This window comes from Neolamprologus brichardi, chromosome 9 (genome assembly GCF_056152115.1).
Source record: "Neolamprologus brichardi isolate AB-2024 chromosome 9, ASM5615211v1, whole genome shotgun sequence".
NCBI lineage: Eukaryota > Metazoa > Chordata > Actinopteri > Cichliformes > Cichlidae > Neolamprologus > Neolamprologus brichardi.
In genome coordinates, this window is record NC_142112.1 from 6,331,780 (window position 1) to 6,358,998 (window position 27,219).

At 37.0% G+C, this 27,219-nt stretch overlaps 1 pseudogene across 1 annotated transcript; it reads right to left on the minus strand.

The window, feature by feature from the left end:
- Positions 1-19,051: 19,051 nt before the first annotated feature.
- On the minus strand, positions 19,052-22,654 carry LOC148101145 (uncharacterized; annotated as a pseudogene). Its single transcript, XR_015719534.1, has 5 exons — positions 22,555-22,654; positions 20,692-21,075; positions 20,382-20,534; positions 20,061-20,144; positions 19,052-19,949 (listed from the first exon to the last, which is right to left on the minus strand). The product of XR_015719534.1 is annotated as an uncharacterized LOC148101145 (transcript).
- Between the last annotated feature and the right edge of the window lie 4,565 nt (positions 22,655-27,219).

Genomic DNA, 27,219 nt, shown 5'->3' on the forward strand with positions numbered 1-27,219 from the left:
TGTGAAAACAACAACTAAGGCCAGTTAAGTCTGCTGATGCAAGATGTTTTGATTTGATTGTTAGTTTTTTGGTTTTACAAGTTGGAACCATTTAATTGTTTATATCTAAAAAAATAAAAGCAATTTAATGGAAAAATGAAATGGTATATACAGCACAATCTGAACAAATATGAATGCAAATGTTTTTGCTCCATATACAGAAGAATAGTAGTTTGTGTTTCACTCCTAGTCACCTTAAAACTCATGTTTGTCATGTTATTTCCCATTTTTGGACCCAATACAATGCAACACTCAGTTAAATATATACTACCTGATATACCTGGCGATGTTTTAGAGCATTATATTTGGAGTTGGAGGGAATGTTGATGTATAAATGTAGGATTGCATTTACTGGAAGACTTTTGACTCAAAACTTCATGTCATGTCCCAGTCTCTCCAGTCTAATGAGGAGGTCAGTTTGATCTGCATCTAGCATAGATCAGTTCTGTCCTTACAGTCTATACACAAGCTAAAAGCCAGTGGAAATTATTTTTTTGTTTTTTGTAATTTTAACAGCAGTTTGTATGGCTGCTATTGCTTGTCTGGTGTAGGTGCAGTGACTATGCACAAACTCCGAAAGGTTTTGCAATTTCTGAACAGTTTTGACAGTGTACAACTGATTGGTCTACAAATGAAGATGACCGAGACAGCGCAGGCAAATGTTCACAATTATATGTTTATGCATTTTGTCTTTTTCAAAGAGATGCTGGTACTGATTAGTCAAATAACAGATGGTAAAATGTCATACATGATCTCGATACAACATATTTCACTTTAAAAATTATGTAGACTACAACATATTTTAATGGGTTGTTGGCTGACATATGGACTTGTGTTTGTACCAGCAGAAATAATTGCTTGACAACCGTAATCTTATCAAAGAATTGTATTAAAACTGGCGATATTAGAGGTTCTTTACATTGAATAAAGTTTAAATTAAAGGTGTAATTATGACTGAGTCCCTTGAATATGTATAAAATCTTTTTGTAAATTGCTTTACTATCCTTTCACACTACATTACTGGCATGATAGCCTTAATGAAATTATGGAGTAGACCTTCTCACCAAGACCTTCTCACGTAATTCACACAGAAAGTTCTCTGCATATGCTTAAGGGGACCTAGAATAATTGTTATTCTGTGTATCAATTTCTTTTTCTTTTTTGGTTTGGCTTTTTTTTGCACCAAGGTTGTTGTTTTTTTAAACACAGTGAAAGTAAATTTAAAAAAAAATCACAAACTGCAGGTTTGCAGGTAAATGTATGCTGGCATACTTGACCCATCAATGTTCAGCCTGCAAGCAGGGAGTTTTCGGGAGGTTGCGAATCTCCCTGGAACTTCCTCTTTTGGCTTTAGAGGAAACGTAGGGTGCCCTGGTAGCCATGTTTGCTAAGTCTTAGTCAGTCAGTTCTCATTCCCAAGGGCATCAGGCAGCTGTGATACAACTGCACCTGTGAAGGACCCTGTTGCATTACATTTCAATAAAGAGAGAATTTGGAAGAAAAGATTAAACATGAAAAACTGTGACTGGTCAATCAAGAGTCTAATTTTTTTTTTATGAACTGCCCTGAGATGAGGTGGAACTGGAAAGGAAGAAGATGCATGGTACATTATCTAAACGGCAGCATAAACAGATCAAAATGAAATTCAGAAGCAGTGAATAAGGAGTTGCTAAAGACAAACAAACGTGTAATTTGGAGATGTCGGCAATCGAACAAAACAGTATCTGACACCCTGGAATAGAAATGCTTCGGTGCTTGTTGTATCATAGCCTCACTAAAGCTGCATCTTTCTCAATCAAATTAAGATTTTCTGGTCTACCAACTAATATCATAGCCATAAGTGCTGAACACAACTTATCATGGCCTATTTTCTAACAAAACCTTTGTATTTATATAGCATGTAAACAAGTGTCATACATACCTACAAATATTAATATGGTGTTATCAGCATCAGTGGTATCCAAGTATTTAAAAACTGTCATTTCCTGTGCCTTTGTCCAAGATCACTTTTCTTTCTAGTGCAGTTTTTACAGTCCCTGAAGTTAGTACAAATGTGAGTGCATACTGCTCATATGGTATATTTGAACTGCAATGTGAACTGGAACTACTATGCAGACATAACAAAATGACAACAATACGGTGTCATGCAAGGACTGTCTGAAAATGTTGCTCATACTGGAATCTTCTGTAAATGCTGTATTGATATAATATGTTCTTTGTTTTCTGGAAGAGTGTAGATGAAATGAGATGCTTAGTTAATCCTCTTATTAATTCAATAATTACTTATTGTAAAGTCATAGCCTGACCATTGTATTGGTGTGAAAGGCATATGTGTGGTAGATAAAGTGTGTGCAATATTATGAAAACTTTGCACACTCCTCCTGTCTTACAACAGTCCCCTGTGTAGTATTACTTCAAAAATATCTCAATAAAATGGATAGAAATATCTCAATAAAATGGATAGAAATAACACTGTGTCTGTGTGTGAATTTCAAGGTGTTTGAGATATCACTATTATATGTTTGCCAGTAAGTCAGAGCCCTGTAGACATAAAACATATGTTGCAACATAACTGTCTTTATAGGTCAAATCCTATTCTTCATCAAAAGCCAAGGCCATGCATTTAGTGAGAGTCCCCGGGCTTGGCCACCTATGCTACCCCATGCTGACTTTACCCAGCTTAACAAGGTCCACATCAGCTGTTGAGAGAACACATCTTGAGAACATACTGAATGAAAGTGGGCTACTGGAACAAGGTACACATGGACAAGGACTGACAATATGGAATTGATGGAGCGTTACTTGAACTTCCATTTTCCAACATAATGGAGTGGCTCTACCTGCAGCAAAAAAACCTTCTTAAATAGCAACTGGCAGCCCTTTATACACATCTGCTGATAAGCCACATCCTCCTCATAATCTGCCATGGGTGTTCCCACACTCTACCAACAAGACCATTCACCATTTTATATATTACATTTTATAGTTAAATCTATCTATAACACTTTTTTTTTTTTTTTACATATAAAACAAATAACCCTATAAATCCCAAATGACACCTAGGAAAACCCCAAGCATTTCCCTCATTCAACTCCAAGAACCTTGAAACAGATTCAGACCTGCAGGGACACATTCGCTTGAACACTCTGAGAGGACAGGAAGGAAGGAGAAGGAGAAAAGAGGTGAGTGGCTGCTACACTATAAATCATCATCCACAATTCACAATTGCACAAATACAGTCACACTTATCTAAACCACAACAATCAATCACATTTGCAGCTAATATTATTATTTCCTACAGCATCTGTTCCACCATACACCCGAGTAGCTGCTCAAGTACCCGGAAGAGATAATTACAAATCATTACAATTTTCACTAAATGATTGATAAATATTTGAGTTCAAGGAGGTTGGTTGTCCAATATGATGTTTGTTGGTTAATTTGGATGTCATGGTTGAATAGAAATTACAACAAGATTGAGGCTCTAGAAATGGCCAATCACAGGCTCACAACTCTGGTCACTTGGCTGTAGTGATATATGAGAAAAGTGCAAGATAATAAATGGACTGCTCTTCAAAGGTCCACCCAGGGTGCTCTGCTAAAAGGGAACAATGATACAACAGCAGCCCCACCCAGATCTAAAACTGGGCAATACTAGAAAAAACCTTTGTGAAAAAAAATGCTAGGTGGCTGACTTAAGAGCAGACCACAACTTCCCAGAAGAAGAACCAGTCACACGCGCAGGCAGACATACAGTGAGTCTCTAGAATGAAGAGATGGAGAGCACCAGGACCTGATATGATCCATGCCTACTGTCTGAAGAAGCTTATGGATGCCTGGCAGCACAAATAAGGGTGGTGTTAACAGCAGGTGCTGATCCAGACTGGCTATCACAGGGCAAAACAATTCTGATTATCAAAGATCCCAGTGAGGGTACAACACCATCAAACTACTGGCTGAGTCTCCAAAACATGACATCTCAGACATTGTAGCAACCAAGCCAACACCCTGTCATTAAATGAGAATTTGCTAAAAATGTGAGTTGATTTTACTTGACACCAAAAAAACATGAAAAAATATTTGCAATCTAATAGTTCAAAGTATTTATAACTAGGTTTAAATGGATTTTTCTTGAACATATATCAGAAATAAATTTGTCATTTGAAAATAAAAAACATAAAATAATGAGGGTTGGACCTGTGACAATAAGAGGCGCTGGATGAAGGAGGGCAGCCATCAGTTTCAATCATTTGTGCTGACTGGAAAGTGAAGAGAGAAAAAAAGAATTTTGAACATTTCAGGCAGAAACATAAATCCATTTTTACACAACGTATTGAGATTCAGACTCCAATGACACTGATCTCATTCTTTATGGTCCAGGCAACTTACTATAGCACCTTTTCTAAAGCGCAGCCTGCGGTGAAGGGCGAGGAAGGAGACTGTTGATATCCATGTTCACACCTCTGCTAGTTATCCAGATGGAGGCCTGGGGTCTGACTGACAGCACAGCAGCACAAAAGCCAGCAAACACCAATCACAGGTTTATAGGGAAGAATGGGTTAAGATTAGCCTGTGGGTAAGCTGAAACAATTTCACCTTAAACTTAGTTATTTTCCTTTTTCATTAAGTTGTGTTGTTGCCTGTCAAACCTTTTTCTGGCATCACACATATTGTTAATTTCACATCAAAAGCTGTTTATCTCAGTAATGTTGTATCATGTATTTTGATCAAGTAAAACCAAACTGCACATAGACTCTGTTATATCTTGGTGTACCATATAAAGGAAAAAAAAATCATTAGTTGACCTCGTTGTGTTTAGAGATTTCTGGGCTTTTCACTTTAGTCAGTGGGTTTATTTAAATGCAAAAGATGTGCAATTTTAAAAACTGAGCTAAAAGGAAAAGTTGTAAGAAGAGTTCATAAATAAAGTGAAGTAATTATACCATAATGTATACATAACACGAGTTTAGTGGCAGAACCAGTCAGATCACACACACCTGAGGTTATCACCATTTGGCCAGAGGTGTGCCACTTCCCTTTAATATTTGATCTAAAAAGATTTCAAATGCAGCACCACAACATGCTGTCAATTAGAATAAATAAAATATTCTGCAACAGTAGATTCTATCATGTCAGCCTAAGAAAGCAGTCTGTGTTGATGCCTGATTGTTTCATTCAACTTTTCTGAGGAGGTCTCATCTGTAATGTGTCACCTCAGGGTGGCTGTGCCTCAGGAGAGGACTGTCTACCAGTCAGAAGGTCACCAGATGCTCAGTGGTGCTGTAGCTCCATGTACATGCAAGTACACCAAATACTCAGTTGCTGCAATTAGAGTGCAAGTAATAATATGATGTTAGATAAAAGCCATAGCCATAAGAAAAATCATGTCCTTGTAGGAATATATGTTTAGGTGAATTAGGCTCATAGGAATGTTCAAATAGTATAGGATAGGATCAAAAAAGCATCAGCCATTTACCCTCATTTACCATCATCTTTACAAATCTCTAGACAGAGAAGGAGACAAACAGACTTCTGGACTTTGGGAATTCATACATATGTAAAAAAAAGACTCTGTAAAGCATTTTACAGAAACCTATTTTTGCAGCTTTTAGCGTTAACACTAATCACTTTATGTTACCCCGTGGCTTCCTCATCAGCTGCAATGCCAATGATGTAACAATGTAACTTCCTCACAGATGCCCTGCATATCTAGGCTTTGTAGCAGTAGGTCACAAGTAACAGACCTGCTTTCTTGCTGCACTTCAAGAAATTGAAACATGACTTTGCAGATCTCATCTTTGTACAGACTGGTCATGTGATTGTCACTCAGTAGTAATATTTGTCAGATGTTTCTTGTGAGGCTCTTGTCAGTCGTGATGTACCCTCAGTTAGCTACTGGGTTTTATTAAACCTTAAAGCCAGGGGCTTTGTTTGCAATTTGTACAGTCCTACAGCTGTTAGCTAATAACTTCACCCTTTCATCGTGCTATGGCTGTGTGTGGATTTTATCATAGTCTTTCTGACATACTGAGAAAACCACCAGTGTGACTTTTCAACATTTAATTTGAAATGGGTTAAAAGAATTTGGTTTGGACTGAGCAAGATTTTGGAACAACTTTCTAGAAAACATCAGAACCAGTGGCGTAATATATTCTACCAAATCAATAGGAAAACTCCCTTTTATTTAAAAAACAAATTCCTTCACTTATGCTGTATTTATATTGTGTTTTTAGTGGTTTCATCGGTTCCCTTACTTGTAATCTCGCAATCATATTTGCATCTTCAAACATCTGATGACATGATGGGAAAAGAGAAGAGAGAAAAGAAGAGCACAGAGCGATGATGAACAACAAACAGGGTAAAGCACAGACTATGCAGGCATAGAAGGAGTGGCTGTAACACGCAAAATATCCTTGAGCAAAATACTAACCCCAAGTTGCTCTCTGGTGCATCCATTGGAGTATGAATGTGTGGGAATGTTAGCTAGAAAGCACTTGAAAGCATAGAAGAAAGCGCTTGTGTGAATGTGGCATGTTGTATGTTGCTTTGAGTGCTCCAGGTAGTAGAAAAGCACTATATAAGAATCAGTCTATTTAGGGCTGCTCGATTATGGCAAAAATGATAATCACGATTATTTTCACTGAAATTGAGATCTCGATTATTTGACAATATTTATTTAACCCTTTAAGACCTACTATAGAACCAAGTCCGCCAGAGCTTATATTATTTTTTTACATGTTGTAGTGCCATTTATGGGAGCATTTCAAGTTGCTATATATCAATACAACTGTTATAGACCATATTTTAATAATATGTCTGCATTAAGTCCATAGTAACTACATTAATTGCAAAAAAGTGCAATAAACTACAAAAAAAATTGAAAATCGTTTTTGTTTTTTTTTACATATATTTCTACTTGGAGAAATTTTAGAGGTTTATCCCTCAAAACTTTAAATACAAAAAAGTTGCAAAAAATAGTTTACAACAACAGGAAATTTATTTTGAGTGTCTTCATAGTTTTATTTTGGAGTCAAACAGGGCTTATAAAAACACCAGTATAGGCTTTTAAGGCCTACAAGTAAAAAACTACATTTTCCGTGAAAATGACATCACTTCCTGTTTCAGGCAGGAAATGGCGGACATGTAATAGTTTGTGCGCTGAAGTCTGTTTCAAAGTGGGAAGTGTTAAGAACAGCTGATCGGATCGGTGTGTTTCTGGAATATAATGTTTTTGTTGCTGCAAGCGCTTTTTATGCAGTTTTTGCAAAGTTATATGTGGAAGGAAACCGTGACCTAGGACAAGCTGATGGCATAAGATGTAAGTACAACTCCTCTGGTTTCATATGCAAAAAATTTTTATTGCGCTAGCTTACTCGCTAGCTTACTTATTGCGAAGCTTACTTACTTCAGGTTCTACAGGGATTTAAAAATAGTTACACAAAACAGAGCGTGCTGCTCTGACCGGCTTTAAATTGTTAACAATAACAATGTATTGAATAATGACTTTAAAAAATAATATAAAATAGTGCAAATACTGATAACAGTGCAAATGTTTGCAATATAAGAAATAAATGAAAAATGTAAACATCTATGTTTAGTGAACTTTGCAGTGTTGCTCTGTGGTGCAGCTACTAGCTTAAAGTTTACACACTGTGTCTACTTGATCCACGTCTGACTCCGCGAACCCATAATGTTTCCACACTACTGAAGTGTTTTTTTACCTCTCTTTTCAACCAACGGCAGTCACTCTCCTCTCCAAATAACTTCTGCTTAGCTTTCCAAGCTTCCCTCGGGTCCTCTTAATTGTTGTGACGCGTGTTCGAAATGCAGAGAGGTGCGCTCGATTTGCCACACGGAGCAGCGCGAGAGTAAAGCATGAGGGAGGGGCTAATAATCGGCTCAGTCATTTTTAATGATCGTTGAAAGCCCAGATCGTAATCGTGATTAAAATTCGATTAATTGAGCAGCCCTAAGTCGATTTACCATTTAGACTGGGACATGCAGGCATATATCCACTTTGATTTTTTCAACAATACTGTATGAATGTGTTCACTTTGTACATGAGCTACAAAGGATTTGTGGCATTTTAGAATCCATCAGTTAAATGAACTTCCATCTGCCTGTGCTCTCTCAGAGGCTCGAGATTTTGTATTCGGCTGGGACACATAGCTGGATTGGCCATCGGGCATACCGGGCATCTGCCCGGTGGCCTGATGGTGATTTTTCGTTTTTAATGGGCCGACGGTTTTTTGTTTGTTGGTTTTTTTGTAATGGTATAAACAATGAAAGGTGGTGGATTGGCCAAATGGTCATGATCGACTCTGGGCTGGACCAATTACAGCCGATGAGGTCGAACTTTAAAGTTCCGTATTTAGGTGTAAAGGAACGTCATTTGTCCCGAACTTCAGCAAAAATTTTTAAAAAAAGACAAAGCTGGAGTTATTCTGTGTCTTTACGCTGCATAGCTGCCTCTTCTTCTCTCATTCTCTCCCCCTCCATCCCCTGTTGCTACTTCAATCATGAAACTGATCAATGGTCAGCTTTGCTGTCCTAAGTCCCGTCTCGTTTGTTTATCCCCCACTTTGCGCCAGAAAGACGAAACCAGCGGATGTCGCGCTAAACAACAGCAACACGTTTAAGCTTGACAAGCTGCTGTTATAATTTATTTGATATTACTTTCTACACTGAAAAAAAGGCCATGTTGGATTTACTTGATTCAATAGTGGACATTTGTTGCACACAAATGTTTTGCTTTGGCAGAAACCTAAACAACTGAGTTAACCCTTTAAGACCTACCATAGAACCAAGTCCGCCAGAGCTTATATTATATTTTTACATGCTGTAGAGCCATTTTTGGGAGCATTTCAAGTTGCTATACATCAATACAACCATTACAGCCTAGATTTTAATAATATCTATGCATTAAGTGAATAGTAATTACATAAATTGCAAAAAAGTGCAATAAACTACAAAAAAATTGAAAATCGTTTTTGTTTTTTTAACATATATTTCTAGTTAGAGAAATTTAAGAGGCTTATCCCTCAAAACTGTAAATACAAAAAAGTTGCACAAAATAGTTTCCCACCACAGGAAATTTATTTTGAGTGCCTTCATAGTTTTATTTTTCAAATACACCAATTTTTATACACTGCAGGAAAAACGAAAATAAATATTATAGTGCAAATTTGCAAAAAAGCAGCATATGCATCAAAATAAACTATTTCCAGCAGTGCAATATGAGTCCTAAGCATCCCAGAAACGACACAGAAAGTCATAAAGTTAAACATAACTTTTAAAAACACCAGTATAAGCTCATTGAGGCCCGAACGATAAAAAACTACATTTCCGCGAAAATGACGTCACTTCCGGTTTCGGGCTGGTCATGGCGGACATGCGATAGTTCGCGCTGACGTCTAATCCAATGTAGGAAGTGTTATGAACAGCTGATCGGATCAGCAAACCGTGTTTCTGGAATATTATGTTTTTGTTGCTGCAAGCGCTTTTTATGCAGTTTTTGCAAAGCTATATGTGGAAGGAAACTGTGACCTAGCACAAGCTGATGGCATAAGATGTAAGTACAACTCCTCAGGTTTCATATGCAAAAGAAATTATTGCGCTAGCTCACGTGATTGCAGAGCTACCGGGATTTAAAAATAGTTACGCAAAACAGAGCGTGCCCGCTCCGACCGGTTTTAAAGGGTTAAATCAACACAACTTTTTCATATTCAGTAAACCTGTGCATTTTGTGTTCATAAAACACGATTGAAACATGTTCAGATGAAGTAAGTTGAGCTCTTGGAATATTTTAATCCTTCACAATTTTGTCCTTTTATTTCAACACTATTCAATAACTTTTATCCAAATGCTACTTGGTCACTTAAATACTACATGTTGTCTTCATATTACATAATGTTCAACAAAATCTACAGTCTGGTTACCATAAAAATTGAATGGATTTACAATGACTACCATCCTCCGGGTTGCAGGAGGGCTGGGAAATAACCCTGAAGTGATAGGTTACGAGGCAGGGTGCACCCTGGACAGGTCACCAGTCTATCACATAGAAACAAACAACCACGTGCACTTACATTCACGGGTAATTTAGAATCACCAGTTAACCCTAACTCTAATAACTGCATGACTTTTAACTGTGGGAGGAAACCAGAATACCCAGAGAGAAGCCACTGCAAACTAGCCAGAATGTGCATTTGAACCCAGGACCTTCTTACTGTGTAGCAACAGCACTAACCACCATGCCAACAATCTAGGAAATACAGGAAAGCTATGATTTCCTGTATTTGATGCAGAATTTTTTTGTTTTTGTCCTCGACAGGTTAATCCACAATAAATAGCAATAGCATGCACGTGGTGTGTGTGTAGTTCTCTGCCTCTTATAACTCCAGTGATTTTCCTGCAGTTTGAAATCTTGTGCGATCTTGTGAATTTCATGAGTTCAGCAACTAACCACTCTTACTAGATTGTATCATGTCATCTCAACAAGAGCAAATTAAGTTTTTGAATTCCATGCAAATCCTACATGATTTAATTACGTTCATAGAAACATGAAATTATTGTGTTCAAATTACAAGGTTGACTTTTTTAATGTAACAACCACCCAGAGGTGGCTGCTCGACTTGACTGAGATGGATGCCTTCCTGAAACCACGATCCAAAGAGTGCGAGACTGAAATCCCGTGCAGTGTCGCGGGATTTAACATTGCTATATTATTGACTTACTTCACTTGAACATGATATGAACAATTTAATCTACCCTCTCTGCATATCATGTAGTTTCTACACTACATAGTTACACTTAACTTTAAAGCATGAGGCAATTGTGTTAAATACACACAAGATGCTTACGTAAATCCAAGAGCTGGCCAATCCCTTTTTTTCAGTGTAGTATCAGCTGATGTTTGCTGGAGCCACAGCCATATACTTTTCTTTCTTATTCTCATTTAAAATGTCTAGGTTTTAATAAATACAACCGAATCTTACAACCAAAGTGGTCATCTGATGTAAAATATATAAAAATTCATTATTGTATATAGTAAATATTAAGTCTAATATATGCCCTAATAAGCTATAGTACCATGTGTGCAGTCTGCAATTCTGTTGCAGAAAGATATTGAATCTATTTAATTACTGTAGAAGAATAACTGGTTTCTGTGCATTTGTTTTACCCTGGCAATAAATTAAAGTCGATTACGTCGATTAAGCATCATGAGGCAGAGGGTGGTCCCCTATTTTTTTTGTTGGGAGTTGGCAACCCTGCTAGTTAAGTATATGTAATTATTGATTAGGTTGTTTGATATTTCTGGTAAGTACTGTTTAAAATACCAGAATAGGGAGGATGGTGTAGGTTTAAGTTTATTAGATTGATACATATATACCAACAAGACAGTGTCCATCACTGTCACAACAGCATTTGTTTTCATTCAAAGGCTTTATGGCTTTTCCTATAATACCTGGTGGGCCGTTCTCTAGTCAAAATGCCCGGGCTGATTTTTTGTCCCAGTCTAGTCCTGCTGGGACACCGATGTATGTGACATATCTTCCTGAAAAAGGGATCTGAAGAACAATGGCCAGAAAGCAAAAGCACAAAATATGTAACTGGATGCAGAAGGCTAACTAGCTTTTCTTGAAATCACAAGAACTGTTAGTAAAACACATTTTCACAGCATGAAAACGGGAAACACTGTAGATGAAGATGGTCGTAGAAAAGTTTCAGTTATAGCAAATATTTTTAACATATATTTTGCTCATTTATATAAGCATATATTTGAAATCGGTAACCCCTCCTGTGTTGCATCTTTTTTAAAGGTTGTCCTGTCTTTATTATAATATGGTTAAATTATATGTACATGTAAACTTTCTTGGCACAAACAATTTATTTATATTTATTATGTTAAGCTATGTGCCCTAAGAAAAAAGCTGTATACAGCACATACCATAAACAGACAGAAAACAAAAAGCTAAATTGAAATCAGTTTTCACACCTAACAAACTCAATCAGCTAAAACATTTTTATTTGTTTGTTTATTTATTTTTAATATTGAAGGAGCTTCTGTCAATGAGAATATAAGCCTAATACTCAAGATGTGAAACTAGAGACTCAATCAACCATAGTTGATTGTCCTCTAGGGCCTAGAGCAGGTGACACTGAAGAAACTCAAAGTGCAGGCTAGGAATAAACATACATTTCATAAAATTCTTATCATCTCGGCAGTAACGACACCTGGCTTTGTCAATAGGTTTTCAAAATTAATACTGAGTCGATGTGTAACTTTATCAAACAAGTCGGACTCTGTAGTTGTCACTTATCCACTCCTCAGTTGGATGAGTAATGCCACGTTTAGCTGCATGTTCTCCATTAATTGCTGTCTGTCTGTGGGGTGTCCAAAAGTGATGTGGGTTTTATAGATGACTAGGAAACTCTCTGGGAAAAACCTGGTCTTGTTAGGAGAGTTGGCATCCATCCCACTTTGGAAGTGGCAGCTCTCATTTCTAGAAATCTGGCCAAATTTATCAAAGTGAGGACCATTTATAAAGAAAACATCTATAAAAAGTCTTATTAAACTTTTCAAGAAAAGGGTTAGTTTCAACCTTCCTCTGATTTGTAGTCAGTTAGCTTTACTCAGATAAGCCAATCCAATCAGGTTCAGCTCTAAATTGCTCCTGAATTAAACAAATAAGTTAGGTTGTTTGGTGTTGTGCTTTCACACAGGTGAACTCAGGTAAATGATGAAAGAAAAGGGCATAGTCTCCTCTTCCTCTGAGCAGCTCCTCAGGATTAGAAGGTGAAAAAAAGCATGGGTCTTCTTAATCATATGGTATTTTCATGTTACCAGCCTGTATGAAACAGGGATGTTATTGCATTAAATCAATAAATACCAGTATTCAATGGCTATTCATTTAAAATGAACTATCAAAATACTTCTCTAACACATTAATAAATCTATACTTTAATGCAATGCTATTTTAGTGCTGCAGTTTTCACAGAGTATCATATCTTTTTATATCTTATATATTGTGACTTTTTGAGCTTTTATTTAATCATCAGTTATGCTTGTAAAACATCAGCCATATATATTTTAACATGGATTTTATGTGTGTTTAGCTTTAAAGTGAATTCTAGTGAATAATAGCACATTATCATACATCAGTTTACTTGGTACATCTAGCCTCATAATTTTAAGTGCAGGTGTGGAGGAGTGATTTTAGACATACTACAAAGTATAATAGGCACTGATGGTGCATTGCAAGGCAGCGCCTGCAGCTGTACACTAACACAGAACAAAAGTAACCAACAAAAACAAACAATTCAATTCTCTTTCAGTTTATTAAAGCAATAAAGGTTTAAAACAACCCATAATAGCACTAATTACAATGTAAAGTCAAGTTCATCTAGCAACATTAGAAAAATAGAGGCTGCCATGCTAATGCATCAACAGAGAAAGTGGCTACAAGGTGAGCCACTTACAGAAAACTGTGATGTTATTTAAGCTGGACCAGTGAAACTCCCTCTTCTGCCAGTGTACAGAATTTAGCTACACATTTAATTAATGAGATATTTTAATATAAGAAAAGAAGCACAATTACGACAGTAAATCCCAGTTATCCTACATTATAAAGAAATGCTGTTGTAGTAAATGAAAGAAATCTGTGTACATGACTCTTTGAACTTAAATTGTAGGAAGTAAATCTGTAAATCGGGTGTCCTGTCTTGTTCTGCCATGATGGGTCATCAAAGTCTAATAGCCAAAAACATTAATTTCTCTGTCTCATTAAATCATGTTAAATTATTCCAAGTGATCTCTCACTACTGAAATGATTTTAAGGCAATAACATATCTGTTTTATATAGGCTGGGGTTTTAAGATTCCATGAAATGCTATTTACTTTGCAATTCTTCACTGTGTAGGGGATGTTGGAGCACCCCAAACCTGATCACCTTACCCTGAGAAGCTGCTCTGAGTTTCCACTATGCCAGAGGAGGACGCCGTGTCCCTTTCCTCCATCATTCCCTTGAGTAAACCTTTGTGGAATCGCAGCACTGAACTCATTTGTTTAATTCGGGAGCACTTAAGATCTGAACCTGAGCAGGCACCAGCTAGCTGCAAATGAGAAGAAAGCTGAACCTTAAGAGTGAACTTAAGAAATTCCAAACTATTAAACATCCCAGGGAGTTTTTCCTGTATTACCAGTTTACCCCCTGTGACTAGGGGCAGCCTAAAGTAGCTTTTAATATTGATACTTTGTGGTGTTTACACTTGTTTGTTGAGCTCAGTCAAAAATTTTCCTTTGCTTTTTTTTAATGACTTTATTCATATTGTATTTTAAATGCAGAAACTTCAATATATTGTATTTAAGTTAAAGTACTTAATCCCTACTACACATTTAGACTCTGGTCTCAGGGGAGTTATAATTGCAACAAATATATTTAGAGGAAAAACAATTATTCCATTATTCCAGAACCATTATTTCCAACCAGTGCTTGTTCCACATTTTGTTATGTTACAGCCTTATTCCAAATTTTTTACTCTATACACTACCCTATACACACAATATCGCATAATGAAAAAGTAGAAAAGGTTTGCTTGAAAATCTTTCAAATTTATTGAAAATAAAAAAAATATATAATATATCAATAGCTCTAAAGAAAGAAATATAAAGAAAAAAAGTGGTTTATATCATATCTACTTTATAGACTCCAACTGTTCCTGTAAATGGAGAGTCCTCTTTACACACTAAGACTAATTATGGAGTTCCACAGGGTTCAGTGCTAAGACCAATTTTGTTTACATTATACATGCTTCCCTTAGGCAGTATCATCAGAAGGCATAGAATACATTTTCACTGCTATGCAGATGACAAATTTATCTATCCATGAAGCCAGATAACACACACCAATTAGTTAAACTGCAGGAATGTCTTAAAGACATAAAGACCTGGATGGCCGCTAACTTTCTGCTTCTTAATTCAGATAAAACTGAGGTTATTGTACTCGCCCCTGAAAATCTTATCTAGAGTAAGAATCTGGTTAGATACCAGATTCTTACTCTAGATGGCATTACCTTGGCCTCCTGTAACACTGTGAGGGATTTTGGAGTCATTTTCCTGAATCCTCCCTTTCACCTCTCTGCATTAAATCATACTTGTTATGAATCTCTGGCTCTCTTTCACAGCATGTCTTTTGTCCTGTCGTCCTTCCCTCATCCCCATCTGGTTGCAGCAGATGGCTGCTCATTCCTGAGCCTTGTTCTGCCTAAGGTTTCTTTCTGTTACAAGTGAGTTTTTCCTTCCTACTGTCACCAAAGTGCTTGCTTCTAATTGAAATTTTCTATTATTTTCATTTAAGGTGTAAGCACTTTTGCGTATTCTCAGTTGTGACACTGTAACGAAAAACTTCCACTGAATAGTCTAGAACTAGCTGAACTTATTTCAGCCTCAGTAGTTGAAGAAAACAACCCCCCTTGTTCAGGTGCTGATAATGGCAAGGGCATGAAACAGCATACCCATTGTAGTGGAGTGTTTCGCTGGGTTTTATAGCGGGCCCCGTGTTGTATGGTATGATCAGTTTGTAATTTTTTCTACTTCCACTTTTGTCTAGGAGTCTGCTTGACGGACTTGCTGGATGCGCGTTCTCTCTTTCATGCGCCCATAATCAGTGTTGGGAAGGTTACTTTTAAAATGTATTCCATTACAGATTACAGAATACATGCCCCAAAATGTATTCTGTAACGTATTCTGTTACATTACTCAATGAGAGTAACGTATTCTGAATACTTTGGATTACTTAATATATTATCATGCTTTTTACAACTACGTGAATGTACTATTGCTGTGATTTATTACTGTTACTGAAGGTCCGCGGCTCCGAACCGTAGTAAAGGGACCTCTGGCTAATACGGTGGGTTCTGTGTCGGGCTCGTAGCTGAAAACTAGCTTTACTTTGTTGTCTGGGTCAACTTTGCTAGCGAGAGACAGAGAGAGGCGTTGAAAGGCTGCTCCAACAGAACTTATTGTTTTTGGAGGAAAACACGAACACAGCGTACAGTCGAGTCTTAATAGCTTACTTACAACTGGGCTCGTCAGGCTCTCTTCTTGGCTGCAGTGGTTATTATTATATTTACATGCTTCCAGCTCCCGTTTTTGCTCGATGACAGCTCGTACTTTTCCTTTTTCTCCCTCCCTCGCTCACAGACACATAACGTGTATGGCAGTCCATTCTCCCTGCAGCACGGACTACACTGCCCATGATGCTACATTCTTTAAAGCTATACCTGTAGCATTCTCCCTATTAGCTTAGCACAACAACAACAACAAAAGGCGCTCTCTCACCCAGGAAACACGCAGAGAGAGAGCGTCACCATGTAACCATGGCAACCGTAACGCTACCGCCTGGAACAACAGGACGTAGCTGTCAAACAAAACCCAAACAGTCCTGACCCGCCACAATAGGAAACAGGGAAGTACCGCCGTGTAATCCATTTATTTCAACAAAGTAACTGTATTCTAAATACCACCTTTTTAAACGGTAACTGTAACGGAATACAGTTACTCATATTTTGTATTTTAAATATGTAACGGCGGTAAATGTATTCCGTTACTCCCCAACACTGCTCATAATAATAAAGAGTGTTGATTGCAGTTGACCATGTCTGCTGACTTTGTTAATTAAATTTCCACTACATTCTCATAGGGGGTCATATGATTGTTGGGTTTTTCTTTGTATGTATTATTGTAGGGTTTACCTTACAATATAAAGCACTTTGAGGCGACTGTTGTTATGATTTGGCGCTGTATAAATAAAATAAAATTGAAATAGCCAAGGAACCGCAAGCAAGCCAGCAGTCTGAGCGCAAAGTGCTCTGTTGTGGTGATATGGTACTATAAGGTCTTTAAGATAAGATGGGGCCTGATTATACAAGACCTCGTATTTGAGGAGGATTTTAAATTGGATTCTGGACCGATATGGTCTTTGCCTAGTCCCTGTCACTGCTGTAGCTGCAACATTTTGGATCAACTGAAGTCTTTCAGGGAGTGTTTATGATAATAATGAATTACAATAGTCAAGGCTAGAAGAAATAAATGGATGAATTTCCTGTCTCAGAGGAGACAGGATACTTTTTAATTTTGGAGATGTTGCAGAAATACAAGCATTCTTACTCATTTGTTTAATATTCACATTGAACAGCACAGTCTGGTTATTTTGATTTGGTTTTATATAAATAAAACTGAATTAAACTTAGCTTACTCTTACTTGCTAATCTCCCTTTTTCTCCCTTCTTCTTTGTGCCTCAGCCCTGGTTTCTTCTTTCTCACTGCATCCACTTTCCCTCTTTCACTTCATCTTCTCTATTGTTACATTCCCCTCTTTCTACTTTCCAACTTTGGACCCCTGTGTTGTCTTCCTATCATCTACCATTTACTCTCTTTTTGCATCCTGCATTACTGTTCTTCACCTTGCCCTAACCAACCACTGTCTACTCCTCAGTTACTGGATAATTTTGCTTTCTCCAAGGCATCTCTGTGCTAATTAAATGTGGTGTACACTGTCAGGAGAATGTCACAATTGATTTTTCTTTTGACAAGAAAGCGATAAGCCATTTAATTTTGAGAAACCCACCACCATCTTGTCCCCTCCCAATCAAATGCACACAAATTTAAAGACACACACATACCAATCTACTTTTGTCCTAGGAGACACTCTGTTTAACAAAGCCTAACTCTGACTACTTACCCTGTTGACATCATGACAAGCAAGTAAAGTAAAGTTCTCATAAAACAAGAGTGGACCTTTTCCTAAAGCCTACACATGTTATTGTGATTTGACTGACCCTGGATGTTTTAAGACCCATTTTTACTTGGATAAACAGCAAATACACATCATCCTGAATAACTGGGACACTGTGTCTAGAAATAAACATCTTTGAGGAGTGAGACATCAATATGTCCTATATAACACTGCAATGTTTCTAAGTGTTTGCTCTCAAACATATATATATTTTTGAGCTCTAGATAGCTCACAGTAGAAACAGTGGAATGCATTGATTTCACTGTCACTAAAGAAACATCCATCACGTCCAAACCATCAACTGAAAGGACAGAGCCCCAACTAAAGCATGATGAACAACTTTGCCAGCCCTCATATTTGTTTTATTCACCTCAGTGCTCTGCTGAATATTTTCTTACATCAGACTAAGACTTAAGCATTATCCACATTTAAAAGACAAATAATTTATTATTATTATTGTTGTTGTTATTAATAATATTATTATTATTACAAAAGATGTATCCTTTTACATCAACTCTCTTACATGCATTAAACATCTTCTGTTATAATGTTTCCTTTTTCATATGTAATATTTGTGAAAATACCATATATAAGGGGTAGATGTCAGGTGATAGTGGAAAAGGTTAAACCCAGGTGGATCCACCACTGGAATTTTGGCATGCCAAAAAGCTCCCAGCTCATAATTAAAATTTCTGTTATGTATTACATGCACTGCAGTGACTGCCTCGAGTCCACACTGAAAAAAAAAGTTCTTTCAATTTACTTGATTTTATTGTGTACATCGGTCCCACATAATATGAATAAGTATGATTGACTTAATTTTCCACTTTCCCTCAAGTAATTAATGCTTGTCAAATCAAAGTATTTTATTTACATCAGATTACTTAAAAAAATCATGTTTGATGTACTAATATTAATCAGTTATCATAATATCAATGTATTGCATAATGTCAATATATTTTAATGTTTAACACCAACTTATTTTTATTTGCCAGTGGTACGCAATGATATTATGTAATGTAAACACATTGCAATTATGTTCCTGCAACACAACTTATGGCTTTAAATCCTACTTAATTTTTTCAATTGAAATATTAACTGATCATTATTGACAAAAAAGGCAAAGACCTAGTGCTACCGAACAATTCACCTTTATTAAACTGTAACAGCAGTGAAAGCAGCAATTCTGCCATGAACAAGACCAAAATCACATCCATATAAACTTGTTAACACATTTTTAAAGATAGCCTGCAGAAATAACTAAAAGAAAAAGTTAGTTTGAGAATATATTTGCAAATATTTCACAAAAAACTGACCTTAGCAGCAAATAAAAGAAAGTGCTTATAGATGATCCTGTCGTCTCTTACATATAACATTTGTATTAATTACACAATTGAAAATGTAAACTAAATTAAGACTACCTGAAAAAAAGCAACACGCTTTTATGAATAAACATATTTACACAAATATAACTTGTGTATTATTTGACAACAGTTTCAGCTTCTGTACAAGTATTTATCTGTACAAGATTTTAACTAAATTGAGCCTTAAATGACATTGTTACATAACTAATACCAAACACCTACATGAATTTTAATCTTCATTTTAAACATGTAAGCAGGACATTAAGGTTGACTTAGAACATATTGCTAAAAATCATCAGTAAAAATTTCTTACAACATGATACCAAAAGGAAAAATCATCCTGCATTGCAGTCACATGAGGGGAAAGCAATAAAAACATAAGCAGTATAACTTTACTGAACACAAAATGAAAAACTGCAAAGAATTGCAGAAGTGCAGTCTTTGACTTCTCAATGAAACAGATGGTTTTTGAAAGCAAGAACTTTAGAGAGTTTAGCTCCATCCAGTTCCATGAAAGCCTTCTGGAAAACGTCAAAGTTGTAGCGAAGGTCAGCAGGGTAGGCAAGGTTTAATGCATACATGAGTCCAAATAGCATTATCACAGCAAATGCTACATTATCCAAATTCTTCGCCACCCTGATGCCTGCGAGGACAACTCTTGTTCATCTGCTGAAGCTTGCTCTTTGAGAAGATAAAGTCGAACAGTGGTGTCTTCAACAGTCTCACTGATGGCACGTTCTTCCATGCCCTGTAAAAAAGAAGCCATGTTAGTCATTTCATGCCAAGTAAGTAATATGACACTGTGGAAAGTCCGAAAAAAAAAAAAAAAAAAAAACCCCAAAAAAACACAAGTACGTACCACATACTCCCGGATAAGCATGCCAGCGTCTTCACCCATGTAGATACACACTCCCTTGACAGACGCAGCATCAACATCTTCACACTGAAATGAAATGTATGTAATTAGCATCTTCATTCAGCCCTTGTCCTTCATTTAAGTTTTAATAGTGTACTTTACATGAATGTTTTTAAAGTAAAGGCACACAAATTAATAATAGGTTTACTGGCAATTAATAATAAGTTGACAAAGTGAAGGTTAAAAAAAACAAGCAGATGTAAAAATACAATATGCGAGAATTTATCATGGGAAAACATTTGAAATTCAGGCTTTATCACTTACATTATCCATTTATGCCACAATTCTTTTCAGTATTAGTCCAAGCTCTCCTCTTCTGTTGACCAACTTCACCAGGTTGTCCAAGTGGAGAGCCAGCTGAGCCACGAACTTTGTCTGAGGGGGGATGGTGGCAATTCTCTTAAACTCAGCGTTGATCTGAAAACATGAGCACAGAGGAATGAGCTTCAAAGGTTTAATACCTGGAAGAAGGCCACAATCACTCATGCTGAAGAAATGGGCTGTCAAATAACAACTGTGCCTTAACCATTTTAGGCTAATACCACAAGAACACCGTGTATGAGGCAAACCTTACCTCATGGAAATCAAATAGAGCAGGCCATCTTGCCATGAAAGCCTTCACCATTGGTGCATCACGAACATCTTCATGTCTTCTGTATGAAAGTCTTTTCCATCTTGAGTTTCACCAACTCTGTTACTCTTTTTTATGTCCATGTGGTGGGCTTTGGCATGTCAATAGCTTTAAGAGTCCCTTTGTCCGCAACTTCTGAAACTGAGGTAAGGTAAAGAAACTCGTTCCCAAACAAGGAATCCATAAACTGAAGTCTGAAACTGCCCTGAAGACAACAATGTCTCTTGACTTCAATGATGAGATCCTCAGTTGATTCAGGCGCTCCATTAGAGAGTGAGCCTTTGACAGGTTCCCATCAGCCAAAACAGTCTTTAGGACCATAGGACTCTGTAGGCAAAAAAGAATTACATATTCAGAAAGAATCATTTCAGTTTAGTTTTCATAAAGCTATCCATACCCAATAGTCAAAGTTGTAAAGATCAGACATAAAAAAAGAAGAATTTATCTAATGAAATACATGCGACTGAACCTATTACACTTATATGAACACCTTTTATTTCTATATGCCTTTTTAAAGTCACAATATGGACTGATCCAATCTCATAGTCAACCAATGGATAAGTATCAAGGAGTTCACAGAGTGAAACGAGAGTGAATATTCTTGTGGATACTGGGCTGAGCTCAAAAGCTCTGTCGTGCTCTCTGTACCAGCCACCAAGCTCTCTGACAATGTAGAATATGCTGTGGTACAATGCAGATATGGTTTTTCAGTGTTCTGGCAATCCACCTGCTGCCCTTTGGGCCAGTACCATTCCCTTTCTATAAGTTATACTCTTTATGTCACACACTGTCCAAGGTCGACATCTAGAATGTCAGGGAATATGTACCTAATGACTTAAGCTAGCTCCTCTTTAAGTCTTTAACTCTTTAAATCCATAAGAAAGGCCGATACAGCTGAGCCCTCTAATTCAGAATTGCCAAGAGATGGGGAGTTTAGATGGTAAGCTATCATCATCTGATGTTTTGACTTCTGTAATGATAAAGGTAAAAATTCCACCATCACAAAAAACATTAATTTTAATTGAAAAAAGGTATTTATTCCAGTCCAGAAGAGCATCAATGGTTTCTTTAAAGCACCAATCTTTCTCTCATTTATACATAATGTTTTGAGAAGCAGCTCACATATGTTCTACACAAAGTAGAAAAAAAAAAAAAAAAGGGGGGGGGGGGGGGGGGGGTCCTAATTTTTGTTAGGACGATGTTGGAAAATTCACAATACATCGCTTAATAAGACATACTCTGTTGAACAAACTTATCTCCTTGTAGATATCTGCTGTATTGTTTGGGCTTGACCAATAGGATAGTCAAGTAAGTGACACTTCACCTAAAACAATGACTAAATGGAAAAATGATTTAGCATTTATGGGCACAGGTTCTTAAACCCACGTCTAAGTTGGCAGGATCCTTATTATAACTTGAGTGCGTGTCAGCAGCAAGAATTAAGTTATGGCACTGTGGGGCTCCCAGCTTCTTAAACTCTGACGGTTACAGCCGGACTAATTAGCCACTGTAGCCATAACTAGCACGAGTAACACAAACACTATTGCGCTCTCTCAGTGACGTTTTAACTTGCTAAGCCATCAAAAACGTCAGTGCTCTCTGTCACATGCATAAATTCCATATCTGACCGACAACAGCTGCAATTTGATACTATTTTTCAGTTTTAGCCACAAAGCTAATACCAACTTTAGCTAGCACTGTAAAAACAACATGTAGATGCATTACAGATTACTTTTCATATAGCATGCACTACAACAATTCTGTGAAAACGTACCCAACTAAAACAAATGTATTTAAATTACTTACCTTCTCAGTATGCCTGACTCAGTGCCAAAGGTTGCATGCCGCTAAACAGTCTTCCAGAATCTGGCGGTCAATTGCGCTCTCCTTAAATTATGTTGTTGTCTTATTGGATAAGACTCTAGGTCTTATTATCCAATCATATTTAGTTGTTGTCTTTGAATATATTGCATCATTTCCGGTTGTGGTCAAACATGATTACAATGGTTTTAGTATTCTAATTTAGTCACTTTAAATCAATGCAAGAAAAATGAGTAGTCTCAGTATTGTTTATAATCAAGTAAATGGTACTTTATTTAATCATGTAAATAAGAGAAACATGAAAGGCTTGTGTAGCATTAACTAAATTCATTTGTGCAAATTCAAAAGCCTGCCAATTCCCATTTTTTCAGTGCACACTCCATGGACATCATGGACATCAGTGTATTGTTTTTTTTCTTTTATCATTCTTTGCCAAGCTACTGCAGCTGTGTGTTGTTTGTTCATTGTGCTTTCTACCTTTACTTTTAAGGAAGAGAAATGCATACTAAATAAGTGTTGTCACAGTGAAATCAGCACTGTCAGTCAGATACAGATGTAATACGATGACAAGCTCATAAATATTTAAATAACTTGCATTTACTGCATCAGATTAATGACTGAGTTCAAATTCAAATTTTATTTGTCACATACACAGTCATACACAGTACGATGTGCAGTGAAATGCTTACACAACTGCTCGTGACCTAAAGAAAAATGAAAAGGCTATGAATAAGATAGGAAATAAATATGAAAATTAAAAAGGGGAAATTTAACTAGGAAGGAATAAAATAAAATATAAAAATTAAAGTTAAAAATGAAATAACTGTACAGCACAAATTAGAATGAAGGGTAAATGCAAGAGTTGAATGCAATATGGTGAAATGTGTTTTTTTTTTCTGAAGTACATATATAATCTTAATTCTTATGCATAGTAGAAGGCATGTCTTAACAAAAAGGACAAATTATCTTAAAACGTTCAATAAAACACTATGTAGAATTTTGGAATAAACAAAAACAACAACACTAAAAAAGTAGGATAAAAAGGGGAAAAGCTGAGATAGAGGTGGAGAGACAAAGACTGTGACAGATTGTGTGCTTTTGCTATCAGGCTAACCAAAATGAGTCTTTTTACACTCTGTCAACAAACTGAGATATCACAGTTATTAAAACAGACAAGGATCCCTTTAACCTACTTGGCACAATTTGCTTGGAGTTAATAGTCTGTTGTTGGAGATTTGATCAGCAGTGAGCCAAGTGGATCACATCCAGTCCAAACAGTCCATAGTAGCTGTCACTTCTCATCACATCCTTGCAGCAGGCTAATTCAGAGAGAGGAAAACTGCTGCTAAAGGAGTGGTGTGAGAGTCTGTGTCTGTGTGTTTGGGTATGAATGCAGTCTTCTGTCTGCTTAAGTCACAGCAACAAACATTTGGTTTTATGGACAGTCTAAAATACACCTTTATATTAACTATTAAATATTAAACAAATGCAATTCAAGGGAGATTACGTGTTTTAATTGTGATAAGAGTATCTTCATTTATGATAGTGTGCTATTACTCAAACTAAGCATTCTCTGAAACACTTCTTCATATCTCTGCTCTACTGAGATCACTGGATGTATGATATTAGTTATTATCATTTTGTATTAATGTTTGTATGCATCTTGTCTTTCATAGTTTCAAGCAAAAAGATACACATACACAGAAAGGAGGTAAATACTTGCAATGCTTGAATATATTTTCCACATGTATGGGTAGAAGCAACCCTGTTTACAACCAGACTCACAGCACAGAACAAGAGGACCACACAAAATGAACTTACAGATGACAAAGGCTGTACAATTCCAGTGTTACATTGTCTCTAGTGCAATGACACCTTTCGCATACATGTTAACATGAGGATCAAAATAGATGTTATCTGGACTTGTAAAATCATTGTAAGGTTGCAGAGAAGTGCGACCTTACACTGTGCCTTTGATAATGTTGCCTTAGCAACAGACGGACAGCCCCCCCAAAATGACACGACCAGTCATCCAAATAACATAACACTGCATTTGGATACCCAGAAATACACCCAACAAGTTTAAAATAGATTAGATAAACAGTTGTCAAAATATGTGAAGAACAGAGGTACATGCAGGAAATCCACATTTAGTAGTGAGATTTATCTCTGGTATCAAGTTGTTTACATAAGATGTTAAAGATTGGCATCAAATAATAATTCTACGTGTTTGAAGGTGATACATTGTGACAGCTCTGTCATACTTCCTGCAGGGCCTGAACAGAACCTGCCCTTATCTCCTACTCAGTGCAGTTATGTACAGCTGTTTTAAATTCACAATATATCTTCTGGAGTAACTTAAATCTGTACCTGCAAATTGATTTGACATCCCTTCTGTATTAGTGCTAATGCTCAAGGGCAGTGTATTCTGTTGACATCATTTATGACTAATTTTAGTAATTTAGATCAAAACTTAAACTTCTAGAGGGAGCCAATTAAAAAACATGCATTTTCTTTTCTTTTTTTTCAAACTCAGAGCCATGCAGGAAGTAATTTAAGAAGGGTGGCATCTACTCTTTTAGTCAGTGCCTCAAAATCATGTATGAATTCATTGTGGTTATTGAAATTATGGCAGTAGTAAACATTATTATAAAGCCACACAATTTGTGAGGGAACACTGCTGGGTGAGAAAAAACATTAAATTTTATTTGTTATCAAAAGTCAGCTTTTTAAAAAACACATTTGGTATATGATCCACGGTTAACAGCTCTTTAGCTACCACATCTTCAATTATTGTGTATCCTAAATCCAAAAGCACTATGTTTGAAGCCTCCATTGCAGAGACAACTAATAGAAGCCCATGTCAAAAGGTTATTTGTGCCTGTTGTGGTGGCAAGCTACCAACGTGGACACAAGCAGTGAGGCAGGCCTTAAAGTTAAAGAAAGATAAGATAATTTAAGAAAAGATCAAATCAGATCAGAAATACTGGAATATGTTTAAATTAAACAATACTAAATTAGTACTGTGTTTTGTTTACATTTAATTATTTATTCTGAGCATTTTATGGCTCATGGAGTTTTTGGAAAACTGTAAATCATGACCTGTAACTCAGTGCTACTTGCACTGAATGGCTCAGAGCCTCCGTGTAGTGCCCTCAACAGCCCCAGCTGTTGAGGGCACTCACAGGGGCATAGGGCTTGCTGTTGACTGCAAGCCCTATGCCCCTGTGCAGCCCCAGCCTGTGCAACCTGAGAATCCTATGCAACCTGAGAGACAATGGGCCCCAACCAGAGACTGCTACTGCACCTGCGTCTGCTGACGTCGGGTCCCCTCTACCTGCCTTGACCCAGAATCTGCAAGGTCTCCAGAGCCAGCTAAACTTGAATCCAGCGATGCCCTGTTGAGCATCCCCAGTTGCCAGAGTCTTCAGTGGATCCTGTTGTATCCAAGAGTCCAGAGTAAAAAAAGATCTGGGCCCAAGGCTCCATATCTGCCTGCACCTGAAACTGAGATTAAGACCCTCTGGAGGGTTTCCATCACTGATGCAGGCCTCTGGAGACCTTTGCCCATTGCCAAGTCTCCTGAGGTGTCCCATCACCTCTACCAACATAGGTCTCCAGGCAAGCCTGCAGTGGTGCAGATTTGAGTCCACCAGAGTGGCTTTGGCCACTGGGTTCTTCGTCACTGATGTTGGCTTCCCTGGTGGCCCCCTGAATTGTGTTCCCTCCTCTGCTGATTCCTGCATATCATTTAAATCATGACACAATTTCAGAATCAATCAGTTGACTGAACTGAACAGCCACTCAAACCACAATTATTCCTCCCTCTAACTTCTGTTTTGTCTCCATCAGGACTGTGAAACCAATCTGCCAGTTAAACTCTGCTGAATCTCCCTTTTTGCAAATTCCACTAGTGAACTTTTCTATTGTGTCAATGGAGACTATAAAGTGCAAAACCATTAAAAAAGGAGGATGCAGCTAACACTTGTTAAATTTAAGAAAGGCATATCAGTGAGTAGCATAGTTTGTAACTGAGTTTTGGACTATAGTCATTAAGTTAATGAAGAAAAACTCCCTGTAATGCCTGGAAATCTCAAGCTTGATTTAGACTTCAGTTCAGTTCAACTCAATTTTATATACATAGAGCCAAATCACAGCAACATTTGCCTCAAGGTACTTTATCTTGTAAGGTAAAGACCCTACAATAATACAAAGAAAACAAACCAACGGACTAACTGATAGTGCTGTGCGATACTGCAAATTTTAGTATACCAAGTAAATTAAGAGAAGTATTGTCGATACCAATACTGATACAAAATAACCAAATAACTAGTAAAGGGAGCTTATGTAAGGGAGAGCAGTGTGTAATGATTTATGAGCTGAATCATTGTAGATATTTCAATGAACACTAACACAACAGCGTTGTGATTTTAGGTACCCACAATAACTAGTTAACACAGTTTGCCTATATAGTGTTTTTCATCTTTAAAGGACTTTGGGTCAGCTTCTGTTGTTTAAATCTGCTATGGGCTATAAAGAATTGACATGAAAATATTGTTCATTTTTTCATTAAAAAAAAAGATTATAAAATTTAGTATTTAACACACTTCAGTGGGATACAGTGGGGTTAGGTTAACTGGTGATTCTAAT